General features: G+C 45.5%; 1 protein-coding gene across 1 annotated transcript in view; it reads left to right on the plus strand.

Annotated features, from left to right (window-relative positions):
• The first annotated feature begins 18,995 nt into the window (after positions 1-18,995).
• Positions 18,996-26,745, plus strand: part of CHRM3 (cholinergic receptor muscarinic 3) — a 165,243-nt gene continuing 157,493 nt past the window's right edge. The window contains exon 1 of the mRNA XM_038761354.1: positions 18,996-19,065. The gene's annotated coding sequence lies outside the window, so the exon portion shown is untranslated. The remainder of the gene's footprint in view (positions 19,066-26,745) is intronic.

Genomic DNA, 26,745 nt, shown 5'->3' on the forward strand with positions numbered 1-26,745 from the left:
TTTGTACTTCCCAAGTGCTTAGTACAGTGCTCTGCACACAGTAAGCGCTCCATAATATGATTGAATGAATGAATGAATGAGGGGGCAAGGTGATTGAGGGCTTTAAATCCTATCCTTATTTCCTTTTAATGGATCAAAAGATGAATTAAACTTTCGTTCCCAACGGCTATAAGGACAAAACGACAAGAGAATCACGTAAGCTTCCTCTCTCCAAGCCCATCTGCTCAATTTTCGCTCTTCTCCGCATTTCAGATTCCCCGATGCCCATTAAATCATCGCACCATTAACCTTGAGCGCCTCAAGGTGCCCAGTTAAGTTCACCTTCACTGTGGGCATTGGCTAAGAGCCGCTCAGCCTTATCAGAAGTCACCGCAGCTACTGCCAGGAGTCAAGCTGACGCCACAAGCCAGGTAAATACATCAGCCACCCTGACTCTCAGTACGGTCTTTGACCACAGCCTCCTCCTCTCCTTAATTTCTTTCTTTCAAAAATACACAGTCACCTCTTTCCTGTGACCTCAGACGCAGCCCGGGCCCGAGAGTCAGAAGGATCTGGGTTCTAATCCCGGCTCCGCCAACTGTCTGCTGCGTGACGTGGGGTTGTCACTTCACTTCACAGGTCTCCTGATTCCCAGGTCCCTGGTTCCACTTGGGCTCTTTGGTCCCCCGATGGCGAGGCTTAGCCCGTAGTCAATGAGGGGTCAGTCCTGGGTGATGAGACGGAGCAAGGTTAGGAACTCCATATTACATCATTCCTCTCTAGACCATCTCTGTATGTTGCCATAGCCGGGGTGCTGTCAATCACTCTAATGGTTACATATAGATTGCAGAGTCCACAGGCTCTCATCATCATCAACAAAAATGACTGATTTAAAAATGATTGATTTACTCTTCTCTGCTTGCAAACCCCCTACTGCCCAGAACAGCATTTATGTGGTTGAAAACTGTGGACTGCCTTCTTCCATTCAAGGGAGGCAACAAGACCTCAAATAGCCGGACTGATGAATCCAATGTGGGACACTGGATCACACTGGGAAGGGCTCTTTGGGGAAGCAGAGAAGCAGTGTAGCCTAGCGGAAGGCTCCCAGGCCTGGAAGTCGGGAATTTTAATCCTGGCTCTGCCTTTTATCTGCTGTCTGATCTTGGGTGAGTCACTTGACTTCTCTCCTCAGTTCCCTCATATGTAATAATGATAATAATAATAACCGTGGTATTTGTTAAATGCTTACTATGTGCCAGACACTGAACTAAGCATCAGGGTGGATGCAAGCAAATCAGGTTGGATAGCGTTCCTGTCACATGTGGAGCTCACAATCTCAATCCCCATTTTACAGATGAGGGAACTGAGGCCCAGAGAAGTGAAGTGACCTACCCAGGGTGACACAGCAGACAAATGGCAGGGTCAGGATTAGAACCCATGACCTGCTGACTCTCAGATCCGTGCTCTACCCATCAGAATTTGGAACAGTGCTTGGCACATCGTTAACGCTTAACAAATACCATCATCATTATTAGTATTATCATTACACCATGCTGCTTCTCTGTAAAATGGGGATTCAGTCAATCAGTCAATCATAGTTATTGAGCGATTACTGTGTGCAGAGCACTGTACTAAGCACTTATGAGAGTACAATGTAACACTACAACAGAGACATGCCTTGCCCAAAACAAGCTTACAGTCTAGATGAGGAGACAGACATTAAAATAAATAAATTACAGAGATATTCGTTCATGGAGGCTCCGTCCTCCAGAAGCCGAGCTTGACTTCTTGAACTAGCATGCAGCTTCTTGTTAATGATTACACTTTCTAAAAGGAAGTTGTTTATTTGCCTAATTCAACCATCAGTAAATATGCTTGGGAAAAAAAATTTCCCATGATTTGCAGTGCCCTAAAACTGAGGTGTTTGGAGAGGGTATCAGACAGCTAACGTCCCCTGCTCCGGCCATAATATATCTATGTACTCAATCCAGTCCCCTAGGTGTCCAGTATAGGTCTCTGCCCTCCATAAGCATTCAGTACAGTCCCCTAGGCACACAGTAAGTAGCCAGGACAATTGTTTGCCCACAGCAGAAGCACAGGAACACTATCTACCCACAGTAGACATTGAATACAGTACCCCGAGCATCTGACCCTATGTTGTCAATTTGTAGATCCCAAGCACTTAGTACAGTGCTCTGCACACAGTAAGTGCTCAATAAATGCGATTGAATGAACAAATTAATAGATATGATTGAATGAAGGAAGGAATGATCCAGTGTTTTGCACACAGTAGATACTTGAAAGAATCTCCTAGCTGCTTAGTACAGTGTCTGTCTCGTCGGCACTCAATAAATCCTGCTCATCAATTGGCCCCAGCTTCAGAGCCCTACTCTCACTGCTTCAATCATTCAATCATCCTGAGATATTTATTGAGCACATACTGTATGAACAGCGCTATACTGAGGACTTGGGAGAGTGCAATAAAACAGTTGGTAGACACAGATGGACACAGTCCGTGTCCCACGTGGGGTTCACAGTCTTTATCCCCATTTTGTGGACGAGGAAACTAAGGCCCAAAGAAGTGAAATGACTTGCCCAAGGTCACACAGCAAAGTGGCGGAGGTGGGATTAGAACCCACGACCTTCTGACTCTATCCACGAGACCATGCTGCTTTTTAGTGCATGCCTTCTGTGTATAGGGCAGTGCCCTCCAGACCTGAATATATGCATGTTCCCTGCCTGCCCTTTTGGAGTTTTCCATCTAAAGGACAAGTTTGGAAATTGAAACTCAGCAGACTCAGCAGAGGCACAGCCAACAGAGGACTGAGTTCTGCCGGGCTTGGGGGCTTTCAGCCTTCTAGAGGGGGCTCCCCTAGCCTTCCGCTCGGGACCTTCCCTTCCTTACCCTCAGGTTTCGAACACTTAATCAGCTCGCCCCAATCTACCTAGCCAGCACCTCACCCTCATCCTGCCTCTGGCCTGGACCACCCTCCCTCCTCAAATGCAACGGATAATGACTCTCCCCCCCCGCTCTTCGAAGCCTTACTGAAGGCCCATCTCCTCCAAGAGGCCTTCTGTCACTAAGCCCTCCTTTCCTCTTCTCCCACCCCCTTCTGCATCACCCTGACTTGCTCCTTTCACTCTTCCCCCCTCCCAGCCCCACAGCACTTCCGTACATATCTGTCATTTTATTTATTTGTATTGACGTCTGTCTCCCGGGCTCCAGACTTTAAGCCTATTGTGGGCAGGGAATATGACTGTTTATTGCTGTACTGCATTCTCCCAAGCGCTTAGCACTGTGCTCTGTACACAATAAGCGCTCAATCAATACGATTGAATGACGAACTCCTACTTCCACCCAGCCCACACACTCCGTTTCTCTAGCTGCAACTTACTCACTGCACCACACTCCCCTCTCTCGGTCCTCCCCCTCCAAATAAACCAGACCACTGCTCTCTCCACCTCCATTAAGGTCACATCTCCTCCAGAAAACCGTCCCGGATTAATCCCTCCTTTCCCCAGCTTGATCTCCCTTTTGCATCATTTATGCGCTTGGGCATGTGACCTTCGGACATTTGATAATAATAATAATAATAATGGCATTTATTAAGTGCTTACTATGTGCAAAGCACTGTTCTAAACACTGAGGAGGTTACAAGGTGATCAGGTTGTTCCACGGGGGGCTCACAATCTTAATCCCCATTTTACAGATGAGGTAACTGAGGCACAGAGAAGTTAAGTGACTTGCCCAAAGTCACACAGCTGACAATTGGTGGAGCCGGGATTCGAACCCATGAAGTCTGACTCCAAAGCCCGTGCTCTTTCCACTGAGCCACACTGTTTGATATTCTCCCCACTCTCAACCCCGTGACACCTATGTCCATATCTTTAAATTACACATTATAAATTATTCATTCATAATCATGTCCTTCTCCCCGCCGGACTGTAAACTCATTATGGGCAGGGAGCTTGCCTGCTAATTCCATTGTAGTGTTCTCTCCCAAGTGCTTAGTACATTGCTCTGCACATAGTAAGTGCTCAATAAATACCACTGATTGAATGATTAATTGATATCCTAATAGGGAGGGAGGGGATTATTTATACATTCCACCTCTCTGGGCCTATTTCTGGCTCTCATACTACCTGTCCTGATCTCCCTCCTACTCCTTCCCTTCTCTCTCTCCACCTTTCTCCCCCAACTTCCACCTCCACACCACGTACTCACCTTTCCTCCATCTTTATCCCTCTTTCCCTCCTCCCTGCCCCCCCAGCTCCCTCTCTGCCTCCCTGTTTCTTCCCCTCCCACTATCTGTCTCCCTCCTTCTACCTCTATCCCCATTTTACCTCCCTCTCTGTCTCTCCCTCAATTTCTCTCACTCTCCTCTCTTAGTCCTCACTTACTTTCCCTTCCTCCCCCGTCTTTCCTCTTCCCTCCCTCTGCCTTCTCCTTCTCCCTGTCTCTCTGCCCTTGCCATTTTCTGTTGTCCTCACTTGGATTTTTGCTCTCTCCTTGGCTGCTGTTAGCGTTCTCTTTCTCTCTCTCTTTCCTTCTGTTCATTCAGGGAAAACTAAGCAGCAAGGTCAGAGAGGGATAAAGGGACCATCTTAAGCAGAAATCACCCAGGGAGTAGCCCGGCAGGAGAGCTTCCAGGACAATTTCCTCCACAAAAAAGAAAAGGAAAGAAGTGTGAGGAGAAGAAAAGGAAGGTGGAGGACATGAGGTAGAGAGAAGAAAGGGGAGAGTGAAGGTAAATAGGTGAGCTCGAAGGGGAGAGACAGGAGCAGTGTAGCCTAATGGATAGAGATTGGGCCTGGGATTCAGAAAGATCTGGGTTCTAATTCCGACCGCACCACCTGTCTGCTATATGATTTCGGGCAAGTCACTTCACCTCTCTGTGCTTCAGTCATCTCATCTGTAAAATGGGGCTTAAGACCAGGAGCCGCGTGTGGATTGAGGACTATGTCCAAACCGATTAGCTTGTATTTACCCCAGCGCTTAATACAGTGCCTGTCCATTGTAAATGCATAACAAATACCATTCAAAAAAATAAAAATAAGTCTTTAAAATAGGCTGCCTGAGGAGGTTCTGATATTTGATATTTGATTCTGATATTAGAAGCAGTGTGGCTCACTGGAAAGAGCCTGGGCTTGGGAGTCAGAGGTCGTGGGCTCTAATCCTGGCTCTGCCACTTCTCTGCTGTGTGACCTTGGGCAAGTCACTTCACTTCTCTGTGTCTCAGTTACCTCATTTTGAAAATGGGGATTACGGCTGTGAGCCCCACCTGGGACAACCTGATTACCTTGTATCTACCCCAGTGCTTAGAACAGTGCTTGGCGCATAGTAAGTGCTTAACAAATGCCATAATAATAATAATAATAATTATTGTTTGGGGGGGACTCTCACCCAGTAGCAATAATATTATTTATTGGGCACTTCATGTGCAAAGTCCTGTGTCTGAAAATTAAAAGGGGAAGACGGGTCTTGTGACAGACAGCTCCTAAGGAGCAGGGTTTATGACGTTGCAGCCAATCTACAGCCAGGAATTCAAGGACGTCAGCAATAATTACAATACTATTAATGGTATTTCTTATGAGCTTACTATTTGCCATGCAGTGTACTAAGTGCCAGAGTGCTTACAAGCAAATTGGTTTGGACACAGTCCCTGTGCTGCGTGGGGCTCACAGTCTCAATCCCCATTTCGCAGATGAGGTAACTGAAGCACAGAGAAGTGAAGTGATGTGCCCAAGGCCACACAGCAGACAAGTAGTGGAGCCAGGATTGGAACCCATGACCTTCTGCCATTCTGGAAGCTGAGGTAACTCGGCAGAACCACAAAGACTGATCCGGCAACTATAGAACAGCTGACGGTGACGGTGGGGCTTGAAATTAGCTACCGGCTAATTGTGCTATTGATCAGCCCTGAAAAACTCATGCAGACCTTCAGCAAATACTCTGTCCTAACCTGGTATTGGCATTTATTTCCTGGACCCAGCTCGGTAGATACACATTACCAAGCCCTTGGGACAATGGAACAGTCTCTCAAGATGACATACTCCCTGCCCACAGGCATCTTCCACTCTAACAGACACGGAGATATTTACCAATAATCTTCTATGTGACCTTGGACAAGTCACTTCACTTCTCTGTGCCTCAGTTACTTCACCTGTAAAATGGGGATTAAGGCTGTGAGCCCCATGTGGAGCATGGACTGTGTCCAATCTGATCATCTTGTGCCTACCCTAAGCAGTGTTACCTCAGTTACCTCATCTGTAAAATGGGGACTAAGACTGTAAGCCCCACGTGTGACAACCTGATAACATTGTATCTCCCCCAGTGCTGAGAACAGTGTTTGGCACATAGTAAGCGCTTAACAAATACCATCATTATTATTACCCCAGTGCTTAGTACGGTGCCTGGCACATAGTAAGCACTTAACAAATACCATGAAAACAAGTCAGAATAAATGGTAGGCCTTAAAATTAATGGTGTTTTTATACACAAATGCTGCCAAGGAAAAAATAAGTAAATTCATAAAGATGGATGGTGAGTTCCAGGGGTTGTGTCTGATCCGATTACATCTCTACCCCAGTGCTTAGCAGAGCGCTGGGCACAAAACTCAGTGCTAAATAAATAAAATCATTCTAATAATGAGAGTCATGAAACTGCTGTGGCCATTTGAGTCTCAGAGTTGCATGTGCGCTAAGTCCCTTCTTTCTCTTTTCGGATGTTTCAGCTGATCTCCTCAATGGAAAGCTTCCTATGCTTTCCATGAAAAAACCCAGCCGCTAAATGAATAGAAGAATTTAATACTCTAAATGTTTCCATTAAACACTGAAAATGATTTTCTCTGGATTTAAGACAGAATCTCCAGTTCTCCTAATTCTTCCCTATATTGCTGGCACACAAAGAGCTGCCAGAGAGAGTTTTATTACTCCATTAACCCGCATCTTGGGTACTTGCGAGGCACAAGGCTGCGAGCCAAGTATCTCCTACCACCCAAGGCATCTATTAAATGGACCAATAAAACACGCCGCGAGTGTCTTAATGTTGTAATAGTGAAAGGACTGACATTTTTATAAGCCCTTTCTTCCCGTGATCTCAAAGCCCTTGATGGAGTTTGCGGGCTGTTGGCACGGTTTTCTACGGAACGGGGGCAAGCGTGGTCGGCCGCTGAAATGCGGCCACCTCCGAGTGGGACGTGAACCCGTTGGAACGGAGAGGATCGGAGAGAGAAAAAGGAAGAGCCATCCCTCTCTGCTCCCACCCTAATGGTGGAGGAGAAGGTGGGAGAAAAGGAGAGTCCTGGGAGAAGGGATTAGGGGCATTTTATCTCACACTCCATCCTCTTGACTGTGATCTCTAAAGTAATAATAATAATAATAATGGTATTTATTAACCGCTTACTATGTCCAAAGCACTGTTCTAAGCACTGTGGAGGTTACAAGGTGATCAGGTTGTCCCACGGGGGCTCACAGTCTTCATCCCCATTTTACAGATGAGGTAACCGAAGCACAGAGAAGTTAAGTGACTTACCCAAAGTCACACAGCTGACAATTGGTGAAGTCAGGATTTGAACCCATGACCTCTGACTCCTAATCCCGTGCTCTTTCCAATGAGCCATGCTGCTTCTCTCTAGCTGTTCCAGCTTCTACTGTGGTTCCAAATTCACAGGGGTTGTGTGCGTGGGAGGTTGATAAGGGAAGAGTGGGATATCCAGAAGGAGCAGAGGGGAGAAAGAAATGGAGGCAGGATTCCATCTCCTAGAGAAGCAGAGTTGCCTAGTGGATTAAACATCAGACAGAGAGTCAGGAGACTTGGGTTCAAGTCCCAGCTCTGCCCTGGGCTTGCTGTTTGATCTTGGCCAAGTCATCTAACCTCTCTGGACTTCAGTTTCCTCATGAGAAAAATAGGAATCTGCTCTCTTTCCCTCTTAAACTTCAAAGCCTTGTTAAAAACACCTCTCTTTGAAGAGGTCTTCCCCACCTAAGCCCTCATTTCCTCTTCTCCCACTCCCTTCTACATTGCCCTTGCACTTGAATTCACACCCTTAATTCATCCCTCTCTCAGCCTAACATAACTTGTGTATATATCCATAATTTATGTATATTAATGTCTGTCTCCCCCTCTAGACTGTAAGCTCATTGTGGGCAGGAAATGTCTCTGTTTATTGTTGTATTGTACTTTCCCAAGAGCTTACTACAATGATCTGCACAAAGTAAGGGCTCAATAAATATGACTGAATGAATGAATGAACATATCTATTAAATCTGTTATATACTCCCCCAAGCACTTAGTCCAGTGCTCTGCACACAGTAAGTACTCAATAAATATGATTGATTGATTGATTGATTGATTGATTGACAGATTAGCCTGGGAGCCCACTATGGGACAGGCACTGTGACCAAGTTCACATCTTTGTAGCTACCTTAGTGCTTAGCACACACTAAGCATTTAATAAATGCCATAATTTTAATGATAGTCAATCAAATCAATGCTATTTACTGAGCAATTACCTTGTGCAGAGCACTCTGCTAAGTGCTTGGGAAAGGACAATAAAGCAGGGTTGGTAGACATGTTCCCTGCCGATGAGTTTACAACTAAAGCAGTGGACTTTACTAAGTGCTTGGTAGAGGACAAAATAACGGAGATGGTTGACATGTTCCCTGCCCACAACGAGCTTACAGTCTAGAGGCTGATCCACCAAAGGACACCAGGTAAGAAAAAAAAATTGGAAATCTTAAAGAAGTAGTGAGGGGGGAGTGGGCAACTGTTGTTTCCAGAGATGATAATACACTCTTCGATCTTAGCATGTTTCTTTTACTGTAGAAACCGAATAGGCCAAGAGGCAAATGTTTTCATATTCAGTCCCATCAAGACTCACCTGCATTAGTGACACTTAATAAAAGATTCAGATTTAAAATGCCTCATTATGTGACCCAAGTGTCCTATTAAAACACGGGAAATTACCAAATGTTGAATGAATGCAGTTTATCCCATTTTGAAGTGAAATCTCCAGCAAGAGAGGAAAAGAGAATATTTGTCTGGCAATAAAATGATCAGTCACTGTTATGATTGAATAATTTACAGTTAAGATGGTTTAATTACCTGCAGTATACTGAAATTGCCTTCAGCATTCACAGGGCTTGTAGGAGCAAACCTTTCACTTTTTACAACTCTCATTTGCGATCCCAGGCCCCTTAGTGTAGCAGTGTGGTCTAATGGATAGAGTACCAATTTGGGAGTCAGAAGAACCTGGGTTCTAACCCCAGCTCTGACACTTGTCTGCTGTGACCTTGGGCAAGTCACTTCACTTCTCCATGCCACAGTTCCCTCATCTGTAAAATGGGAATTACGACCGTAAGCCATATGTGGGACAGGGACTGTGTCCAACCCGATTATCTTGGATCTACCCCAGTGCTTAGAACAGTGCCTGGCACATAGTAAGTGCTTAACAAACACCACAATTATTACTATTATTATTTCCCTCTGAAATCCAGGAAGGTTTTCTCTATTAATTCATAAAGCTCTAGTCCTGTCAGACAAAAGCCCACCGTTACCAAGAGTGGGCTTTATATCTTCAGCACTTGTGTACAAATGTGCATGTGTGCAAATATATATATATGCACATTTGTACACAAGTGCTGAAGATATATACAAATGTACAAATGTATGTGTGCAAAAATGTATATATATATATGCACATTTGTACACGTGCTGAAGATATCTATATCTATATATAGATCTATACACTATATATAGTGATATATATATAGATAGATCTATACACTATATATATATATGTGTGTGTGTGTGTGTGTGCACACACACCTTCACACATGGTTAAAGTCTGCCCTATCCTCTCCTTCCAAACTGCTACCTCCTTAATCCAATTACTCATCCTAACTTGCCTTGATTACTCCTTGCTGATCTCCCTGCCTCCCTTCTCTCCCCACTCCAGTTCCAATTTCACTCTGCCTCCAGGATCATTATTCTACCAAAATGTTCAGGACGTGTCTCTTCACTCCTCAGAAAACTCTAGTGGTTTCCCCTCCACCTCCTCATCAAACAAAAACTCCTCACCATTGGCTTTAAGGCACTCAATCCCCTTACCCCCTCCTATCTCACCTCACTGCTGTCCCACCACAACCCAGCTCACTCGCTTCACTCCTCTCACACCAACCTACTCACTGTACCTCCATCTCATCTTTCTCGCAGCTGACCCCTCACCCGCATCCTCCCTCTGGCCTGGACCTTTATATCTGACAGACTATCTCTTCACTCCCCATCTCCTCAAACTCCAACTCAAATCCCACCTCCTCCAAGAGGCTTTCCCCAACTAAGCCCTCATTTCCCCTACTCCTTTTTCCTTCTGCACCGTCCTTGCACTTGGATCTTTACTCTTTATTCATTCCACCCTCTGCCCCACAGCGCCTACATCCAGATCCATAATTTATTTTAATGTCTGCCTCCCCCTCTAGGCTAAAAGTTCCTCCTCGGGGGCAGGGAACACGTCTACCACCTCTGTTATATTTTCCCAAGGGCTTAGTATATGGATAAATAACAATGATTGATTGATTGAATAAATAAAAGCAGGTCATTTTTTTTTTCCAAGAACCTGGTGGTAACAATAAATTATTCTGAGTGTCAATTTTGGAGCTGACAGAAATGAAGTAACGTGGGCTAGTGGAAAGAGTACAAGCCTGGGTGTTAAAAGGATCTGGGTTCTAACCCCTGCTTCACTTCTTGTCCGCTGATTGACCCTGGGTAAGTCACTTCACTTTTCTGTGCCTCAGTTACCTCCTCTGCAAAATGGGGAGCAAGAAAGACTGAGCCTCATGTGGAACAAGGACTGTGTCCAACCTGATGAGCTTGTATCTGCCCCAGCGCTTACTACAGTGCCTAACACATAGTAATTGCTTAACAAGAACCATTAAAAAAAATGAAATGTCAAATGCATGTCCCTGGTGAGAGGAAAGAGAACTACTGGACTCATACTGCAATACATCATCATCATCACCTTCATTGATAGTATTTATTGGAGCTTACTATGTGTAGAGCACGGAGCAGAGTACACTGCAACAGGGAAATAAGAGGTACATCTGTTGGCAATTTCACAATAAGGTAGGGTTTTCAAAGTACTTTCTCATCCGCTGTTCGACCCCAGGCAAGTCACTTAACCTCTCTGGACCTCAGTTTTCTCATCTGTGAAATGGGGATAAGATATTTGCTTTCCCTATCACTTGGACTATGAGCCCATTGTGAAATAGGGATGGTGGTCAATCTGATCGTCTTACGTCTGTAGCTACCTTCAAGAGAAAGGGTGAAAAAGATGACTCCAGAAACTAGAGGATCAGCGAATTTCAGCAGTTTCCAGTACTGGCAAAATCCTGGCAAGTCTCAGAATAAACTTATTGATCCAGAGTAAGTTAATTGAGAAGCACCTTGGCCTAGTGGATTGAGCACAGGCCTGGGAGTAAGAACAACCTGGGTTCTAATCCCGCTTCCACCACCACTGGTCTGTTGGGTGATGTCGAGGCAAGCCTCTTCACTTCTCTGGCCCTCAATTCCCTCATCTGTCAAATAACAGCAACAATAACAATGATGGTATTTGTTAAGTGCTTACTATGTGCAAAGCACTGTTCTAAGCGCTGGGGAGGTTACAAGGTGATCAGGTTGTCCCACGGGGGGCTCACAGTCTTAATCCCCATTTTACAGATGAGGTAACTGAGGCACAGAGAAGTTAAGTGACTTGCCCAAAGTCACAAGCTGACAGTTGGCAGAGCTGGGATTTGAACCCATGACTTCTGACTCCAAAGCTCTTTCCACTGAGCCACACTTCTTCTCACAATAATAATGATGGCTTTTATTAAGCGCTTACTAAGTGCAAAGCACTGTTCTAAGTGCTGGGGAGGTTACAAGGTGATCGGGTTGTCCCACGGGGCGGCTCTCCGTCTTAATCCCCATTTTACAGATGAGGGAACTGAGGCCCAGAGAAGTGAAGTGACTTGCCCAAAATCACACAGCTGGCCGGAGCCGGGATTTGAACCACGACCTCTGACTCCAAAGCCCGGGCTCTTTCCACCGAGCCACGCTGCTTCTCTAATAGGGATTAAATAGGAATTAAAACCGTGAGCCCCATGTGGGACATGGATTGTGTCCAACCTGATTAACTTGTGTCCACCCCAGCATTTAGAAAGGTGCCTGGCACATGGTAAGCTCTTAACAATTACCATTAAAAAAAAAATTACTCACTGGCAAAATTGCTTTGAAGTGAAACTGAAGAAATGATCTCTTCAGAGCAATCAATCTATAATTGAGGGGAATAACATCATGACTTCCTCACATGTGCTTCTTCCTGTGTCCTTTGTTATCAATCCCCACCCCCTCCGCCCCGGCCCGATTGCGGAGTTTACCTCTGGGCGTGTATGGGATTGATGAGGTCAATGGAGGACGGCCAGTTCTGACTCCACCATTGGCACACAAACTCTCTCTTTTGTTGGCCGTCGGGTTGGTTTTCGCGGCGTCTGGCCCCGCGTTCAGTCCAGCCTCTGTCTCACGATCCTCTCGGCGTTTCTGCTGAAAAAGAGCCCGTCCTTTCTGAATTGCTGTGGGCCATGTTGGCCAGAAATTGGGGAAGCGGAGAGGCGTAGTGACGAGAGCCCAGGTCTGGGAGTTGGAAGGTCATGGGTTCTAATCCCAGCCCTGGCACTCATCTGCTGTGTGACCTTGGACAAGCGACTTCATTTTTCTGGGTCTCAGTTCTCTCATCTGGAAAGTGGGGGTTTGAGACTGTGAGCCCCACGTGGGACAGGGACTGAGTCCAACCTGATTTGCTAGTATCCACCCTAGCACTTAGTACAGTGCCTGGCATATAGTAAGTACTTTAGAAATACCATTATCACAAGTATTATTATTGCCTCCCACAGGCTACCTGAGATGCCATATCATGAGAAGCAGCGTGGCTCAGTGGAAAGAGCCCAGGCTTCGGAGTCAGAGGTCATGGGTTCGAATCCCGGATCTACCATTTGTCAGCTGTGTGACTTTGGGCAAGTCACTTCACTCCTCTGTGCCTCAGTTACCTCATCTGTAAAATGGGGATGAAGACTGTGAGCCCCACGTGGGACAACCTGATCACCCTGTATCCCCTCAGCACTTAGAACAGTGCTTCACACATGGTAAGCGCTTGACAAATGCCATCGTTATTAGAGAAGCAGTGTGGCTCAGTGGAAAGAGCCCGGGCTTAGGAGTCAGAGGTCCTGGGTTCTAATCCCGACTCCGCCGCTTGTCAGCTGTGTGACCTTGGGCAAGTCACTTCACTTCTCTGTGCCTCAGTTACCTCATCTGTAAAAGGGGGATGAAGACTGTGAGCCCCACGTGGGACAACCTGATCACCCTGTAACCTCCCCAGTGCTTAGAACAGTGCTTTGCACATAGTAAGCACTTAATAAATGCTATTATTATTATTAGCTCCGGTTTTGCTGCACAAAATAAGCACTCAGTAAGCACGGTGGTTTAATTGACTGATTGATTGTCTCCCAGCTGACAGCCGAGATGCCATTTTGTCTGCGGCTTGGCTTTGGAGAGGTCCTCCCTTTTTTTTAATGGTGCGTTTAGAATGGTGCTCGGCACTTAGTAAGCGCTAAACAAATACCATCATTATTATTATTAAGCACTTACTAGGTACAAAATACTGTACTAAGCTCTGCGGCAGATATCGGATAATCAGGTTGGACGCTGTCTCTATCCCACATGGGGCTCTCAGTCTAAGTATGAGAGAGTATGATTCAATCCCCATTTTACAGATGAGGTAGCCAAGGCACTGAGAATTTAAGTGACTCATCCAGTGTCACACAGCAGACAAGGGGCAGAGCAGGGATTAAGACCGCAGGTGCTCTAGCATCTTTCCCGGTGTTCTTTCCACGAGGCTACGTTGCTTCTCATAACGTATTTTCTCTCTCCTATTTTTGGTAGCCCCATTTCAGCTCACAATTTTACAAAGTCTCCCCCGTGCCTCAGACTGACCACAGTTAATCGATCGACCAATCAATATTGGTTGATGCTTACTATGTGCAGAGCATTGTACGAAGCGTTTGGGAGAATTCAGTACCACAGAGTGGTAGACACGTTCCAATCAATAGTATTTAATGAGCACTGACTGTGTGCAGAGCACTGTATTAACGCTTAGGAGAGTACCCTCAAACAGAGTTGGTAGACATGATCCCCAGACTGAGCCCCCTCATTCCTCTCCCCACAGCACCTGTATATATGTTTGTACGGATTTATTACTCTATTTATTTTACTTGTACATATTTACTATTCTATTTATTTTATTTTGTTAATATGTTTTGTTTTGTTGTCTGTCTCCCCCTTCTAGACTGTGAGCCCGCTGTTGGGTAGGGACCGTCTCTATATGTTGCCAACTTGGACTTCCCAAGTGCTTAGTACAGTGCTCTGCACACAGTAAGCACTCAATAAATACGATTGAATGAATGAATGAATGATCCCTGCCCACAACAAGTTTACAGTCTAGAAGGGAAGGTAGACATCAATATTCATTCAATTGTATTTATTGAGTGCTTACTGTGTGCAGAGCACTATACTAAGCACTTGCAAAGTAAAATTCATGCCTTGCACGTAGTAAGCGCTAAATAAATGCCAAAAAAAATTCAGCAATAAAAAGAGGCAATTCCTGCCCACATGGCACTTACTATTAAAGAACTATGTTGCAGAGAGGTCCAGAACTGTGGTTTAAAGTAGTCGATCAGTCGTATTTATTGAGCGCATACTGTGTGCAGAGCACTGTACTCAGCACTTGGGAAAGTGAAACAGAGTTGGTAGGTACAATCCCTCCCTCGAGAAGCTTACAATCTAGTGAGGGAGGAACATACTAAAATAAATTATAGACAGGGAAAGCAAGTCACTATAAGGATATGTACATAAGTGCTGTGTGCCTGGGTGGGTAACTAAGTGCTTAGTGGGTGGGACTAAAGTCATGGGTGAGGCAGGAGGGAGGGAAAATAGGGTGGAGAGATTAGTCAGGGAAGGCTTCCTGGAGGAGATATGGTTTCAGCAGGGCTTTGAAGCTTGGAAAAGTAGTGGTCTGTCAGATATGTAGGGAGACGGAATTCTAGGAAGGCAGGAGGGTACGGATGAGGAAGGAGCCAAGGACAAGCAAGGCTAGAGTGAGTGGCAATAAGTGGTGTAAGAGTCCTCTAGACTATAAGCTCATTATGGGCAGGGAATGTGTCTGTTTCTCATTACATTGTACTCCCCCAAGCGCTTAGTACAGTGCCCTGCGCACAGTAAGTGCTCAATAAATACTATCGAATGAATGAACGAATGAATGAGCTAAGTGCACAGGCCAGATGGGAGTGAGGGAGGAAGGAGGATCGGTAGGAAGGAGCTGATCGGGTCCCTGGAATTTAATTGTATTTCAATTGCATTTATCGAGCCTGGAATCTGATGGCGAGGTGTTTCCGTTTGATGCGGAGATCAGTGGGAGACCACTGGAGTTCTTGAGGAGAGAGGAGATAATAATAATAATCATGATGGCATTTATTAAGCGCTTACTATGTGCAAAGCACTGTTCTAAGTGCTGGGTGTAGGCAGAATGTTTTGATTTAGAAGAATAGTCAGGGCGGTGGTGTTAATTATGGGCTGGAGTGGGGAGAGGCTGGAGGCAGGGAGGTCAGGGAGGAGCCGGGTCCAGTACAGTCATCCAGCTTTTCCAGGTCGTACCCAGCTCAGCCGTGTTGAGGAGATAAGCGTGCATCTATCCCAGTGCTTAGTACAGTGCCTGGCACATAGTAAGCGCTTAATAAATACCACAATTACTATTATTGTTAGAAGAGCTTTGATAGTTGGAGACTGGTTCTACTTTACCTGCTACGGGCTGACACATCCAGTGCTTAGAACAGCGCTTGGCACATAGTAAGCGCTTAACAAATACCATATAGATTTATAAGGGGCGTGGCATAGTGGAAAGAGCATGGGCTTGGGAATCCAAGGAATTATTGACTGGAATCCTGACTCGGCCACTTGTCCGCTGTGCGACCTTGGACAAGGCGCTTAACTTCTCTGGGCCTCAGTTACCTCATCTGTAAAATGAGATTTAAGACTGTGAGCCCCACGTGGGACCACCTGATTACCTTATATCTACCCCGGCACTTAGAACAGTGCTTGGCACATAGTAAACGCTTAACAAACACTGTAATTAGTTAATTAAATATGATTGAATGAGTGGATGAATGAACAAATGCCAACATTATTATTATTATTATTATTGTTAAAAATTCCATCATCATCATTATTATTAAGTGGCATGGCTCAGTGGAAGAAGCACGGGCTTTGGAGTCAGAGGTCATGGGTTCAAATCCCAGCTCTGCCACTTGTCAGCTGTGTGACTTTAGGCAAATCACTTAACTTCTCTGTGCCTCAGTTACCTCACCTGTCAAATGGGGATAAAGACTGTGAGCCCCCCTGGGACAACTTGATCACTTTGTAACCTCCCCAGCACTTAGAATGGTGCTTGGCACGTAGTAAGCACTTAACAAAATCATAATTAATTAAATACGATTGAATGATACCAACATTATTATTATTATTATGAATTCCATCATCATCATCATCATTATTATTAATAGAAGAAGAAACAGACACATGGCCTGCCCACCTCGGGATTACAACCTAGTGATTAGGAAAAGCAGCGTGGATCAGTGGAAAGAGCCCAGGCTTTGGAGTCAGAGGTCATGGGTTCAAATCCTGGCTCCGCCAATTGTCAGCTGTGTGACTTCGGGCAAGTCACTTCACTTCTCTGTGCCTCAGTTACCTCATCTGTAAAATGGGGATAAAGACTGTGAGCCCCCAGTTGGACAACCTGATCACCTTGGAACCTCCCCAGCAGTTAGAACAGTGCTTTGCACATTGTAAGTGCTTCATTCATTCATTCATTCATTCATTCAATCGTATTTATTGAGTGCTTACTGTGTACAGAGCACTGTACTAAGTGCTTGGGAAGTACAAGTTGGCAACATATAGCAACATATAGAGATGGTCCCTACCCAACAGTGGGCTCACAGTCTAGAAGGGGGAGACAGACAATGAAACAAAACATATTAACAAAATAAACTAAATAGAATAAATATGTACAAGTAAAATAAATAGAGTAATAAATATGTACAAACATATATACGTATATACAGGTGCTGTGGGGAGGGGGAGAGACAGTCTAGAAGGGGGAGGCAGACAACAAAACAAAACAGATTAACAAAATAAACTAAATAGAATAAATATGTACAAGTAAAATAGAGTAATAAATATGTACAAACATATATACAGGTGCTGTGGGGAGGGGGAGAGACAGTCTAGAAGGGGGAGACAGACAACAAAACATATTAACAAAATAAACTAAATAGAATAAATATGTACAGGTAAAATAAATAGAGTAATAAATACGTACAAACATATATACAGGTGCTGTGGGGAGGGGGAGAGACAGTTTAGAAGGGGGAGACAGACAACAAAACAAAACATATTAACAAAATAAACTAAATAGAATAAATATGTACAAGTAAATTAGAGTAATAAATATGTAGAAACATATATACATATGCGCTTAGAACAGTGCTTTGCACACAGTAAGCGCTTAACAAATGCCGTTATTATTATTATTATATATACAGGTGCTGTGGGGAGGGGAAGAGACAGTCTAGAAGGGGGAGACAGACAACAAAACAAAAAGCATTAACAAAATAAACTAAACAGAATAAATATGTACAAGTAAATTAGAGTAATAAATATGTACAAACATATATACATATGCGCTTAGAACAGTGCTTTGCACACAGTAAGCACTTAACAAATGCCATTATTATTATTATTATATATACAGGTGCTGTGGGGAGGGGGAGAGACAGTCTAGAAGGGGGAGACAGACAACAAACCAAAAAGTATTAACAAAATAAACTAAACAGAATAAATATGTACAAGTAAATTAGAGTAATAAATAGGTACAAACATATATACATATGCGCTTAGAACAGTGCTTTGCATACAGTAAGCGCTTAACAAATGCCATTATTATTACTATTATATATACAGGTGCTGTGGGGAGGGGGAGAGACAGTCTAGAAGGGGGAGACAGAGAACAAAAAGTATTAACAAAATAAACAGAATAAATATGTACAAGTAAATTAGAGTAATAGATAGGTACAAACATATATACATATGCGCTTAGAACAGTGCTTTGCACACAGTAAGCGCTTAACAAATGCCATTATTATTACTATTATATATACAGGTGCTGTGGGGAGGGGGAGAGACAGTCTAGAAGGGGGAGACAGACAACAAACCAAAAAGTATTAACAAAATAAACTAAACAGAATAAATATGTACAAGTAACTTAGAGTAATAAATAGGTACAAACATATATACATATGCGCTTAGAACAGTGCTTTGCACACAGTAAGCGCTTAACAAATGCCATTATTATTACTATTATATATGCAGGTGCTGTGGGGAGGGGGAGAGGAAAGAGGGGGGGCTCAATACAACTAAATGCCATCATCATCATTATTATTATTAGTGGGGGAGATAGACATTAATAGAAGGAAATATGGATTTATGGGGAATATTCATCCCTGCCCGTCGCCCCCGTGGCCGGAGTGTAGCACATGGTTGTGCTGGGAGCGCGCATGCGTGGAGGAGGAGAAGGAGGAGGAGGAGGAGGAGGAGGAGGAGGAGGGATAGGGATAGGGATAGGGAGGAGAAGGGAGAGAGAGGGAAAGGGAACAGGAGCGTTGAGCATTGCTCTGGATCTGGCCCAGCGCGAGAGGACCACTTGCCAAAGCAGGAGCAGCAGCAGCAGCAGCAGCCAAGGCCAGGGGCTGGGCATCCCCCTGGGCATCTCCTGGGCACCCCCTGGGCACCCCCCCCCCCCCCTCCTTGGCTCCCTGTCCTGCCCTGGCGGGCATGTGAGCGGTGAAGGGGGAGGGGTGGGCACCAGGGGCTCCTGCCCCGGCCCCCTGGGTGGGCACTGCCCAGGGACAGCCCGGCCCCAGGACGCCCCCCAGCCCGCCGACGGACAGGTAAGGGGGCTTGGGGGGCAGAGGGGGGCGGCTGGCCCCCGTGCCCACCTCCCTGGCCTTCGCCCCGGTCCTCGCCTGGGGATTTGGCAGCCCTCCACCTCCTGCCAGCCCTCCGAGAATGCATCCTGGGGGACCCGGGGCAGGGAAAGGGCACGACCCCCCCCCCCCGCCCCCAGGGCCCCCTGCCAGGCTGTGCCCAATGCCCAGCGTGGGAACCGCGTTGTACCCGCCGCTCGCCCAGCGCGCCCGGGCTGGTGGATCGCGGAGCCTCATTGCGATGCACCGTGGGAGAGGGGGGCTCGTTTATTCCCCCCCAATTCACCTTTAAATTGGGAAACACCTGTGTCCCTTGGGGGTGAAAAAGGAGGGCTCCCACCCCTTGCCCCCCAAGGGGGTGGGAAATGTCCATTTCAGGTGACCATCCGACTGACCATCTTCCAGCCAGCCCTTATATTCCCACAGCGATCCCTGATCTCCTTTTAAAGCCCTTCGAGCCCCCAGACCCCTTTTCCTTTCCTTAATTGTCCTCCCCCCCTTGGGAAGGGTCTCCCAACCATCCCACGTGGAAGACGGAAAAGCTTCCCAAGTCGATCACCGATCGATATTGCCTTTATCGGAAGCCGATCGGCTTAAGGAAACTCAGTTTGGGTTGGGAATATTCATTTTGAGGAAGGGAAGCTGGATAGAAATCCACAGGGGGTTTTAATGCATTCTGCATGGGGGTCGTTGGGCTGGCTGAATTTTTTTTTTTGGGGGGGTACAGCGCAATTACTGGTGGATTGGGGGTCTCCTCCAAGCTGGGAATCTATCCTCCTGTCTAAATATAGGGAAAAAATGCAACGATGAGAAGGATTCTTCCCTAGATTTTCTCCTTGGTCCACAGCAATTTGCGGTCAATCCCTCCACCACCGTCACTTTTCAGTTTAGTTTATGGCTCGGTACGTTTCAGCTGGGAAAGTGAGATTTTTTTTAAGTTGATTTTATTTTTTTGGAGGACCAGAGTATTGACGTTTTCTCCATGCCGATCTTTCCATGTGGGAAGAAAAAAAAATCCCAGCTTTTGTTTCGCAACTACTAGCGGGCTCGGTCCGTGTCTTTCAAGTGGCGTCTGTGTGGATTGTGAAGTTTCTCACGTTTTCTTGCGAGAGAGTCAGGCTGGGTTTGAAAGATGATGGGGTTTCGTTTAAAAAGACCTATGGCCACACTGAAGAAAAGAAAAAAAAATCATCGTTGAAGTAAAGTGAAGGAATAAGTGCATGGGGGTGGGGAGGAGGGGTGGCAGAGTGATTTTTAAAAGGGCTGATTGAATATGCAAAATATTTGCTTTGCATCGAATTGCTACAAGCGGCCTTATGCCAGTTCTGGGTTTACTTCATAATTTAGCTCCGGAAGTTAGGAAGTGAGTCTTCGGGCTTATAAAACACACACGATTATTCCTTCTCTACCCCCAGACGTCGATTTTGTCTCTTAAGAACGGAGTGCCTTTTTAAGGAAGCATATTGCCGTACCCATCTCATGAGGGCCTCTTGACTTCTTGCTCCAAACCTGTTCGTTCAATGTAGCCCACTTGTGCGGGATGCAAGAGATCTGCTTATTTGGTAAACCGACATTCCATTTATCTTTAAATGCAGATGACCTATGGAAAATAAAAGCTCAAAAAAAAAAACAAAAACCCAAAGTTGGCAGAAGTAGAAGGATTTGGATCACAACCAATAACCTGCGTAGACTGAAAATTAACCGAGCGTTTGAAAAATAAAACTGAATTGTGCCATTAAGTGCGGGGCCACATTTGAGACTTCTCTTTTAAAATTTCTCCAATTTTACGACAAAGCTTATGAACCCAAGCTAGTGAACAGTTTTTATCTGTTTGGTCGAATTGGTTCTGTACCGTATGAGGCCTGTGTGGCTTTTCACGTTAGGATGAAGAAATGAGGTCCTGTTGGCAATCAGGGAAGATTCAGTTCAGAACAGCTGTTTCGTGGTGGCAGGTAAAAGAAGCTGGAGAGATTTGGTCTTGTGAAGTTCTAGCTGGAGAAACGCATGGTGGCTTTGCTTACATAATGGAATTTAATCTTCATGTAATATTCTATCACACATAGTCATGTACCCATATTATGGCTTTATGGGTCAGTGAGTAATGGGAAATGAATTATTGTAATCAGTTACTATCATTTGAATTTCAGGGAAACTTTTCTTGCTTGAAACATGAAAGTGGATCGTGTTTGCAGAAATGCAACCGTGTTTATAGGCTCTAAATGCAGTCTAAATGAAGTAGTCTGACTTAGTGAATTGAGTGCATTTGGGAAGACGGGCCTTTGCCAGTTTGTTCTCACAGCTCTGACGTTGCTCGGTCTTGCTGAAGTGGGTAGCTTTCCTCTTCTGTAGAGAAATCCATCTGTGATCTTTACTGAGTGCTTACTGTGAGCGGGGCACTGTACTAAGAGCTTGGGAGAACAGCAGAGTTGGTAGACTCCTTCTCTGCCTTGAAGGAGCGATTCATCAATCAGCCGTTTCGATTGAGTGCTTGCGACCTGTTCATTGATGTATTGATACATAACACCCCCTTCCTTTTTCTTAAAAACGATACGAATCGGGTAGGGGATGCAGATTGCTTAGAAATTCCTGATTTTAAGAAGTCAAAAAGCTAAAGGGAACTGTTTTCTCCTATTTCTCGTGCTTTCCCCAGCTCTCGTTTCACAGTGAGTTTCTTCTGGTTCAAGTCAAATGTCAACTTATTGCCGTAGCTAAGTCAGCATTCATTCTACTCCCTCCCGTATCCTCAGTCTCCAAGATGGCATTTTAAATGTGAGTGTGGGCAAGGGAAGCAAGGAAGGAGAACTGATATGCCTCCTCGGGGTGGGGGGAAAGAGGTGGGCTTCCCATCTGTCTAATTGTCGTTACCCTCGATGCCCAACCCAACCACTCTGCTATCCAGCTGGGATGAGTGACAAAGTTGTTGGCCTCCAGGGACCAAAATCACACACCTGTGGCAAATTCTCCTTTTTTCGGTTCCTTGGAAGGCTGTGAATGTTTTCCCAGTGTCACATGTCCTGCAGGATGGAGAAATACACTAAACCTAGCCAGAGCTTCTTCACTCTTGGGGCCTAGGCCTAGAAGCAGTGTGGCCTAGTGGAAAGAACACAGGCCTGGGAGAGGATCTGGCTTCTCCTCTTGACTCTGCCACTTTTTTGCTGAGTGATGCTGGGCAGGTCACTTAACTTCTCTGGGCCTCCATTTCCTCATCTGTAAAATGGGGGTTAAATACCTTTCTCCTTTTAAACTGCTAGCCTCATGTGGGCCAGGGACTGTGCCTGACCTGTTTATGTTGATCTGCCCCAGCGCTTAGCACAATCCTTGGCACATAGAACAGACTTTATGTTTGCCATTACTAGTATTATTGGAAGAGCAGTAGTATAGAGAAGCAGCGTGGCTCAGTGGTAAGAGCGCAGGCTTTGGAGTCAGAAGACACAGGTTCAAATCCCGGCTCTGCCAATTGTCAGCTGTGTGACTTTGGGCAAGTCACTTCACTTCTCTATGCCTCAGTTACCTCATCTGTAAAATGTGGATTAAGACTGCGAGCCCCCCATGGGACAAACTGATCACCTTGTATGTACTCCAGCGCTTAGAACAGTGCTTTGCACATAGTAAGTGCTTAATAAATGCCATCATTAGTAGTAGTAGTAGTAGTAGTAGTAGTAGTAGTAGTAGTAGTAGTAGTAGTTGAGCACCCATTAGGTGCAAGACACTGCAGTAAGCATGTAGAAAGTACCGAAGAAGGGACTCATTCCCTGCCCACAAGAAGCTTCTACTCTGGCAAATTAAGCGGAATTTTGGTTTTTTGTTTGTTTTTTGGTGAATGAAGCCAATAGCTTTACCGTGACCATCAGCCCACATTGAGTACAAGACACAATAAACGGACACATTCCCTGCCCACATTGAGCTCACAGTCTAGCACCCCAAGTATCTGGCCAGCACTTTTTAAGGGGGTCCTCAGGTTATTCTCTTTTTGAGACTTCTGAGCAGCACTCTTTCTCAACACAAGGGCAACTGAAGAGGTACCGTGGAATTCCAAGATGCCACCATCTTCATCATGTCCAAGCAGAAAAGGAATGAGAACCTACTGGGACACAGCCTTGTTGTCACTCACCGCACTCCGTAGCTGGCAACCTGTAAGCCGGAGTCTTGGCAAATCGACCTCCGAAAATATCGTCAACCCTTGCGCTTCTGGAATCCCGCTTTGGGCGGTGACCACAGTGGGGATTAACAGACGGGACCTTTCCGGAATGTCAAATTCGGGAGTCCAACAAGGTTGCGGATGTCTTGGACGCCATCTGGAATTGGGGGGAGGGGAGGGACTGTCCGCTACTCAGATGGTTTGACTGCTATGTGGAGTTGATCGACATCTCAAGAAGGCTATGACCAGCTCCTGCTCCATGCAATCCGGTTGGAGGGACCATACTTTCCATTGTGACGCTTTTTGAGTGCTTTCTGGTGAAAAGAACTGGACTTGAAGCCTGGGGATGACAGAAGCAAGAGATAAGATTCCTGCCCTCCAGGAGCTTAGAATCTAATGGAGTTGACCGACAGAGATGGTTGTGCAATAATAATAATAATGTTGGCATTTGTTAAGCGCTTACTATGTGCAAAGCACTGTTCTAAGTGCTGGAATAATGATGGCATTTGTTCAGCACTTCATTCATTCATTCAGTCGTATTTATTGAGCACTTACTGTGTGCAGATCACTGTACTAAGCGCTTGGGAAGTACAAGTTGGCAACATATAGAGATGGTCTCTACCCAACAGTGGGCTCACAGTCTAGAAGGGGGAGACAGAGAACAAAACAAAACATATTAACAAAATAAAATAAATAGAATAGATATGTACAAGTAAAATAAATAAATAAATAAATAAATAGAGTAATAAATACATACAAACATATATACATATATACAGGTGCCGTGGGGAAGGGAAGGAGGTAAGGCGGGGGAGATGGAGAGGGGTTGGGGGGGAGAGGAAGAAGGGGGCTCAGTCTGGGAAGGCCTTAGTGCAAAGCACTGTTCTAAGCACTGGGTAGATACAAGATAGGCAGGTTGTCCCAGGTGGGGCTCTCAGTCTTCATCCCCATTTTACAGATGAGGTCACTGAGGGCCAGAGAAGTGAAGGGACCTGCCCAGAGTCACACAGTTAACAAGCGGCGGAGCTGGTATTAGAAATCACAGCCTCTGACTCCCAATCCCGGGCACTCTCCACTGAGCCACGGGAGGGTTTGCAAGTAGTCCGAATGAAGCAGAGTCCTCATTCATTCATTTAACTATATTTATTCAGCATTTACTTTGTGCAGAACACTCTACTAAGGTCTTGGGAGAGTCCAGTGGAGCAATAAACAGACACATTCCCTGCCCATCATGAGCTTACAGTCTCGTGACTCTTCCTCCATCACATCTGTGTATCATCTGTACTGTTCTTTGCAGCCATGCTCACGAACTCAACAAGGAAGCTGTCATTAATAATATGATAATTATTATAATATATAATAATAGTAATAATGGCATGTATTAAGCACTTACTATGTGCAAAGCACTGTTCTAAGCTCTGGGGAGGTTACAAGGTGATCAGGTTGTCCCATGGGGGGCTCACATTCTTAATCCCCATTTGACAGATGAGGTAACTGAGGCCCAGAGAAGTTAAGTGACTTGCCCAAAGTCACACAGCTGACAATTGGTGGAGCCGGGATTTAAACCCATGACCTCTGACTCCAAAGCCCGTGCTCTTTCCACTGAGCTGCACTGCTTCTTATAATATACAATATAATAATAATATAATATATTGCAATTATATAATAATAATGAGCCCGGGCTTGGGAGTCAGAGGACGTGGATTCTAATCCCGGCTCCGCCACTTGTCTGCTGTGTGACCTTGGGCAAGCCACTTAACTTCTCTGAGCCTCAGCTACCTCATCTGTAAAATGGGAATTAAGACCATGATCCCCACATGGGGCAACCTGATTACCTTATATCTACCCCAGTGCTTAGAACAGTGCTCGGCACATAGTAAGTGCTTAACAAATGCCATAATCATTATTATTATTATTATTATTATTATTATCATTTGTTGGGGGGGGACTCTCACCCAGTAGCAATAATATTATTTATTAGACACTTCATGTGCAAAGCCCTGTGCTAACACTTAACAAATACCATCATTGTTAGTACAGTTCTCTGCACACAGTAGGCACTCAGTTAATACAACTGAATACTTGATCAATATGTGGGTTAGTTCTAGAGGACTGGAATGTTTGAGATGGGGCAGGGAGAAGAGAACAGGCACGTAAGAAGGGAGACCGCTGGGGTAGATCCAGGTTAATCAGGTTGGACACAGTCCCTGTCCCATGTGGGGCTCACCCTCTTTTCCCCATTTTACAGATGAGGAAACTGAGGCCCAGAGAAGGGAAGTGACTCACCCAAGGTCACCCAGCAGACGAGTGGCAGATCAGGATTAGAACCCTTAACCTTTTGATTCCCAGGCCCGGGCTCTGTCCAATACGCCATGCCACCGCAGATAATGAGTGGCCAAGCAAGGCAGTAGGATCAGGGCTAATCAGTTTTGATGCAGGGAGCAGGGGGGCTTCACCCGTTATTGAAAGCTTTGTGTCTCTCCCTCACTCCCCTCAATATGTCGGTTGCGGTTGAGCTGATTCAGTTAATAATTCATCCGGGTTCCATTGGCTCTTTTCAAGCCAGCTCTGTGTGGAGGTACAACTCAACCTGTCCATCACAGGCCACAACAGAGTACGGACCCACACACACACCTCTCCTCAACCTCCTCTACACACGGACAAAACCAAATCTGCACACACCCCCCCCCTACGTCAGCACACTCGTCTGTTTATATTCAGAACAATAAGCAGTCAATCGATGTAGTAATTGAGCACTTACTGTGTACTGTCCAAACCTCGTGGGAGAGTCCAATTCAACAGAAGCACAAAAGTCGCCCTGAGTCCAAAAGGAGCTTCGGCTCGGACGGAGGGGGAGGCCGTGGAAGTCTTCCCGAATGAAGGGGCTCTCTTCACCCGGCTTCCCTTCCCAGGGGAATCCATAGCAGCCAAGAGTATTTGTGATTGTGCCCAAACCAAGTTCCAAGAATTTACTCGCTTCCACGGACAAAGAAGGATCAAGAGCCAGAAAGAGTAGAAACTCAATGAACACAAAGAAAAAGGTGGTATTTGTTAAGCGCTTACTGTGTGCCAAGCACTGTTCTAAGCGCTGGGGTAGATACAAGGTAATCAGGTTGTCCCATGCGGGGCTCACAGTCTTAATCCCCATTTTACGGATGAGGTAACTGAGGCATAGAGAAGTGAAGTGACTTGCCCAAAGTCACACAGCTGACAAGTGGTGGAGCTGAGATTAGAACCCACGACCTCCGATTCCCAAGCCTGTGTTCTTTCAACTGAGCCACGCTGCTTCTCTTGAAGAAGAGAATGAATGGATGAATGATTCTCTTCTTGAATGAAGAGATGAGCAGAACCATCGAGGAACACTAGAGGGGTTATTTGTTTCCATGCTTCTAGGAAAGAATATTAAATCATTTTTCTCGTTGGAAGGGAAACTGTCAAGAAATCCCACCTACATATCAATTCTTCCAACAGAGGCGGTCCATAATGATAATCATGATAATGGGGGT

Source organism: Tachyglossus aculeatus, chromosome 19 (genome assembly GCF_015852505.1).
Source record: "Tachyglossus aculeatus isolate mTacAcu1 chromosome 19, mTacAcu1.pri, whole genome shotgun sequence".
In the NCBI taxonomy this organism is placed as follows: Eukaryota; Metazoa; Chordata; class Mammalia; order Monotremata; family Tachyglossidae; genus Tachyglossus; species Tachyglossus aculeatus.